A 6,318-nucleotide genomic window follows, 5' to 3' on the forward strand; every position below is an offset into this window, starting at 1 on the left:
GTGCCTGAGGCTCAGAGAGGGGAGAGCACATGGTGGGTGAGAAACCGGCCATGTTTGAACTCAGGCTTCTGTCTGCCCAGCTCAGAGCTCTCTTTCCATATTCCATTTCTTTCTTTCCTTTGTCCTTTCTAAACAGCCTTTACTGGCTCCAGGAAATGGAAAGGATAGTTATTTTTAGTTTATTCAAAATGAAAAAAAATGGGTAATGGGGTTTTCTTCCCCTGTATATCAAATCCAAAGTGCGTCTTATGTAAGAGCTCAATGGCTGAAAAATGGCTTCACAGGAGGAACAAAGATTCCTTTGAATATTAACAGCTCCAGGGGGAGCCCCCCAATTGGCCCAAAGGACTGGGCTCAGCTCTCCTCACCTCCCCGACTGAGAATGCTGGGCAGTGCTGCACGCGTGAGCGTGTGTTGTGTTTGTGCATGGGTGTGAGTGCACAGGTGAGCACACAGTGGTGCAGAGCAGGGCCCCTCAGTGGAGAGATTTCCAGGGCACCCTGAACCTGAACCTTCTCAATGCTGATTATGGTGACTCTCAGTAACTGGTGTACTTACAGCATCAGATGTGCCATCTCAGTCATTTCTAAGTGCTCAGGGCAGGAGCCTTAAGCGCGTTCACATGGGCATGCAACCACCGCCACCATCCCTTTCCGGAAGTCATCTTGCAAGACTGAAACTCAAACCATTAGCAATAATTCCCCCTTCCCGTCTCCCCCACCCCTACCACCACCATTACAGTTTCTGTCTCTGTGGGTTTGGCCACTCTGGCTCCCTCCTTTCAGTAAGTGGGGTCTCACGGCATTCCTCCTTCTGGGACGAGCTTGTCATACTTGGGGGGTGCTCTCTGTGCTCCAACCCCCCCGCTAGGAACTATCTGCTGACAGGGCAAGCATCCCTGGGAAGAAAGCACTTCACACTTTGTCGTCACTTTCTCTTTCATGCCAATCAGTGATTTCTCAGGAGCAGGTTGTGATGGGGGAGGGGTGGCCCTGATTGAAGGCCCTGTTTGACAAAGGGTGGGAAGAAGGAGAGACATTAATGACAGAGGGGTAAAATCATCCTGCCCTGCCACCACCAGCATGGAGACTTCGTGTAGAGTCCCATTCTTAGGACTCAAATGTCCCAATCCCCTAGGTGCACAAGCCATCCGCCGTGATAGTGCATGCTCTCATGCTGTCTTATTTCCTCACCACCAGAGGAACAAGGTGTGGCGTAATTGTTGACCCTCCAAGTGTTGGCTTTATGACTGATGATCACGGGCGTCAGAGGCCAGTAGCTTCCTTAGACTACAAAACAATAGACAATATATTACGGAAGGACTTGCATTCAGCTTCCTGTCTACAATGGGAGGCTTAGGTTTCAGAATCCTGGACCAATTCAATAAACCACATATTCCAAAATTCAAGAGACTTCTTCTTCTATTTACTGGAGTCTTCCATATCCTACTGAGTTTTTTCGTGGTTGGAGTATTCATGAAAACAGAGCTGCTGGACTGTCTGATGGATTAAAATTCTTTTAGAGAAGAAGTCAGTGGGGACTGGATGTCTTCCTGTTGATGAACTTTTTAAAGACTGTACGCATCACCCATCCTCTACTATGAAATGTGGAAAAGAATGAAGGGCAACAGTAAAAGAAGTATCAAATGAAAGCAGGAAACATATTAAAGCGTGGACCAGAACTTTCTTGGTATTGGAGACAGTTTATCACAGTATTTTTTCCTACTGACCCATCTGATGTACTAACAAAGTTAAGTGGCTTGTTTGTATTAGTTTCTCATTTCTTAAATATTTTGCACTTCTAAAATTACAATATTGGATAAAGTGATTATTTTTTACAACTCCCTTGACATTTTTTGGAGATATTTCTAATGTTCAGAAATTAATGGCTGAAAGATCCCATAAAACTCCAGAACTCTGGTCTGCTGATCAGCTTCCTTGATGGTGATCTGCCTGTGCCTTTAAACAGTGTGTGTGCTAGCATGTCATTTCATGTACGGATGCAAGATTGTTTCTGCTACAGTGAGATGTATGAAGGGAGAAATTAATGATTTTTCTAAATAAGAAAATCATCCTGCCTGAAAAAATATTGTTGGGATCATTACAAATGAACCTAAGGGACAGCCATTAGTTTCATAAGGGACTTCTGCTAAATTTATGTCTCTGGGTCTGTTGACCTCATGTCTTGCTCTTGACTTGAGTCCCTGGGGCATTGTAACTGAGAGGCCCTCTAATGACTACTAGCAATACTCATAATAACTCTCTAAAACTCGGGTTTCCATCTTCAATTTAGGATGCTCTTTTATCTCTATTATTTTATTTGATTAAAATGACAGTAGCATTTGAAATCATGCAGGTGGGGAAACTGAGGCTCAGTGGGCTGAAGGGCTGCTCAGAGCACCTGTTCACTTACTGCTTTGGGTTATAGAATCACTTGTGATGGCACCGGGTGAAGAACCCACGTCTTTAGTCCAGAGCTCTCACCCGGCTCGGCGGTGTGCTGGCATTTATTAATGTCAAATATCTAAGGGGAGCTTGCACATGCCGGGTTCTCTCCCACCTCCTGCTCGACCTCAGACCTGACCCTTCTCCAAGGGTGATGCGTCATCATCCAGATGCTCAAATTATCTGGGAGTCATCCTTGACATTTCCCTCTCTCCTCTTCCTTAGCCAATCTTCAATCAAGCCCTGGGGTTTCAAATTCCTAAGAACCACTTCTTTGCAGTTCTGGACCCTCACAGTGCAGGCCTCTCTCTCTCTCACCTGGAGCGTACCTTTCCTATTCTGTTGCTTCTGTGATTTCTCAGGAAATGTGGATTTGAGCAGGTGACACAAGTTTCTGTGTTGTAGGATTTCTTAGAGCCTTTGGCGTGCTAATAATAGGGTGACTTGCCAATGTTGGGAGTGTGCATTTGGCATGTCCCAAACCTTCTTGATCATTCCTGCACCCTGTGCTCTTTGCCTGTCCTGTCTCATCTGTTCTCCACATGAAAGCCACACAGACCTTTACCAGATGCCAAACCCAATGTGCCCCCGCTCCCCTGCTCCTTCCATACTGGCCTTTCCGTTTCTGACATGTCCTAAGATGTATCAATTGTCCCCACCCTCCAGGTCCCCTTTGTCAGGTGGGTGCACCCATTCCTGGCCACAGCAGTGTCTGCTGCTGAATCTCATGGCACCCATTTCTGGGGAGCCATCTCACCAGGGAGGTCACAGTTCCCCAAGCTCCAATGCTTAATTTGAGGGGTGTGTTCATAAAAGATCACCCCACCCTTGCTCCAGCAGAGAAACCACTGTGCAATGCGTGCTCCCTAGCCAGCCATGCAAGGGCACAGGGGTAGACTTGCCAGGAGACCACATTCTTGCTTGGTCCCCTCCCCTGCCCTTTTCTGCCTCCCCCATTACTTGAAAGTTTTTCCACTTCCATGTGCCAGACTGTGTGTCTCAGAAACTCTACCTAAGGTAAGCGACATATCTCAGCCATCAGAGCTCCCCTAAGGGTTGTCACGCACTGGAGAGACCAAGTCTATTTCTGTGTATTACTTCATCCCCCATGCCCGATAGAGGTTCAAGATGCCACATGAAGGAAAGTTAGAAACACCACAGATATTCAGAGTGCACATGAAAAATATTTGTAAAATATGGCAGGCAGCAAGTTAATATCTAAAATATGTTAAAGTTTTTCAAATAAGAAGAGGCAGACATCATAACACAGAAAGAGTCCACCAACAAACCACCCACACACAAAAGGAGATGAGCCTTCAGTCTTTGGGAAAGTTTGTTTCTTAAATAATAACAAATTAAAACAAAAGTGAAGGAACATTTTATTTTTCCTGACTATTGAGCTGCCAAAGGTTGACTTTTGTAAAAATATCATCATCCTAGAGAGGAGGGAAGGAGCCAGGGATTCCTATCTGTGCTGATGGGGAGGTAAGTCCGCACCACCCTGACGATATGGTTCCCCAGGACGGAGTTGGTCTCTGTTTTCCCCCTCACCCCAGTGCCCGGAACCCAATGCACTTGGGTACTCAACCAACATTTCTCAAACAAATGAAAGACCAATTTGGCAATATAGATCACAAACCTTTAAGTTTTTCATATCCTTTCATTTAGTAATTCTGCTTCCTAATGAAACCCTTAGAGATCAGGACAAAGATATTTGTTTGTGTAAGAGTGTTCCTCACATTCATTTATAAACTCAGAAAACTGGAAACAACTTATGTGTCCACAGGCTGGCCACCAGTTTAATTATAGCATATCCACAAGAAAAACTCAGATATAATTGATAAAAATGACATATTTGAAGAATATTGGGCTACAGGATTATGCTATTGACAAATAATGAATGAAAAGAATTTAAGACTATATACAGCATAATTTCAATTTTTTATAAAAAAATCACAATTACTAATTGTGAGTTGTTGGTTGTTGTTTTTTTTTTTTTCAGTTTTTATTTGTTTTCTTTTTTTCCCCTAAATGTCAACATGAACAGGCATTACTTTTGTAGTCAGAAAAAAGAAGGTTTTGAAAAGAAAGCATGGCTAATCATGAAATTGAGACCAGCCAGGAAAAGTGGTAATAACTTGTAAAAGTATTTTTCTTATTAATGCTTCATAATAGATCATTTTATGATGGCTTAAAGAACACACCTCCTTATTAAATTGGCTTTATTTAGACAACAATGAAGATTAAGTTTTGTGCCATTAGAGACACTTGGGTTGTTCTCATGTTCTTAGGGTATATTTTTCCATGACCTGGAAAATCTTAAAACACTGGCTCCATTTTAAAAAATAAAATTTCGCAACTCCTTTGACTGGAATTGATTTCTCCTGTGGCTCCAGGGCCTGTAAAAGGCATTAGGATGCGACATGGCATTGACCTTTATTCTTCTCCCTGGGCAGAGAATTTCCCTATGACTGGCTCAGGATTTCCAAGAGGAAGGCAATTAAATGACGAAGTACAATTGCAGGGGTGCTCGGCTCTGGGCTTATCGTGATTAGGAGGAAGTGGATGTCTAGAGGTTCCAAATTTAGAGCATAGAAAAGAGCCAGATGTTTGAGACTATGACAAACATTAACCCATTGGAACTTTTGCACCACTGGTGCTTCTTGGTTTGTCACCTTGATGCACAGCAAAGGGTCGTTTGGATTCCTCTTCCAGGAAATCTGTCCCAGCTTCCATGTCCACAGAAGCCCATTTTCCTGCTAGTACTGGAAGGGGCCCGGGCACTCCCCTCCTGGAATCTTTGCTGGCTTCTGCAAAGCTTCCATTCTGTAATCCTGGGATCCCAAGGCTGGTGGTCCACGCTCTTCATGACCTCCCCGTCTCCTCTCCTGAAGTTCATCCCCACTGCCTGAGAGAGCAGCACTTAAGGCAGCAAGCTCCAGGGGCTGGACACAGACATGGCCCCTGCCTGCAGGAAAGGACAGACCAGAGCCAGTCAGGAATGCAGCACGCATGCTCTTCCCTACCTGGTAGAGGTCTGGTTTGAGGCCCAGACGGGGTTCTGACTAGCTGCATGAACTCGGAAGAGTTATGCACTGCCTCTTGGCCTCAGCCATCTCATCTGTCAAGGGGGGTGATATTGATGTTAACACTCTCAGACCCAGAAGGTGAGCTTTCCATTATTTGGTGCATGCAAAGCAGCCTGCAGGGTGCCTGCAGCGCAGTCAGTGCTTACACCATGTTGACTCCTATTTCATTTATTCATTTGCTTGGGAGAACGTCTCTGAGCTCTGACTAGATGCTGTGCATTGTGCCAAGGGCTGCCAACCCAGATGGGGATGAAGCACAGTCCCTTTCCCTGATTCCAAGAAACTCGTATTTTAGGGATGGAGACTTAAGAGGGAACAGAACAATGCAACACAGCTCTGGCTCCTTGTTCCAGAAACCTGGTGTCCTCTCCTTGCTCCAAATATCATGCACCTGCCTGCCTTGGCTCCATGTGACTAAAAGCCTTTCCCTCCTCCTCAGCCATTGGAAACTTTCAAAACACAGCTTAAATGTCATCAGCTGGACATGGTGAAGCCTTCCCAGACCCCTGGGCCAGAATTGTGAAGGTGCCTGTGTCCCCATGATGCTCTGCATGAGTGTGCTGACTCAGCTGCCCCTCTGTCATGGCCACCATGGGGACATCCATCTCCCAATAGACTAGGAGCTCCTCGGAGTCAGATTTTGTGCTTGACTGATCTCCATGTTCCAGTGTCCAGCACAGGGTTAAGCACACTGTAGATGCTTAAGAAGAGCTCGTTGGTTTTTCAATGGATGGAGGGATGGATAGATTCTTGGATGTCATCATAGAAGCCATTGCTGTGACATT

At 45.2% G+C, this 6,318-nt stretch overlaps 1 pseudogene; it reads left to right on the forward strand.

The window, feature by feature from the left end:
- The first annotated feature begins 1,082 nt into the window (after positions 1-1,082).
- Positions 1,083-1,511, forward strand: LOC114089114 (oligosaccharyltransferase complex subunit OSTC-like; annotated as a pseudogene).
- The last annotated feature ends 4,807 nt before the right edge of the window (positions 1,512-6,318 follow it).

This window comes from Marmota flaviventris, chromosome 13 (genome assembly GCF_047511675.1).
Source record: "Marmota flaviventris isolate mMarFla1 chromosome 13, mMarFla1.hap1, whole genome shotgun sequence".
In the NCBI taxonomy this organism is placed as follows: domain Eukaryota; kingdom Metazoa; phylum Chordata; class Mammalia; order Rodentia; family Sciuridae; genus Marmota; species Marmota flaviventris.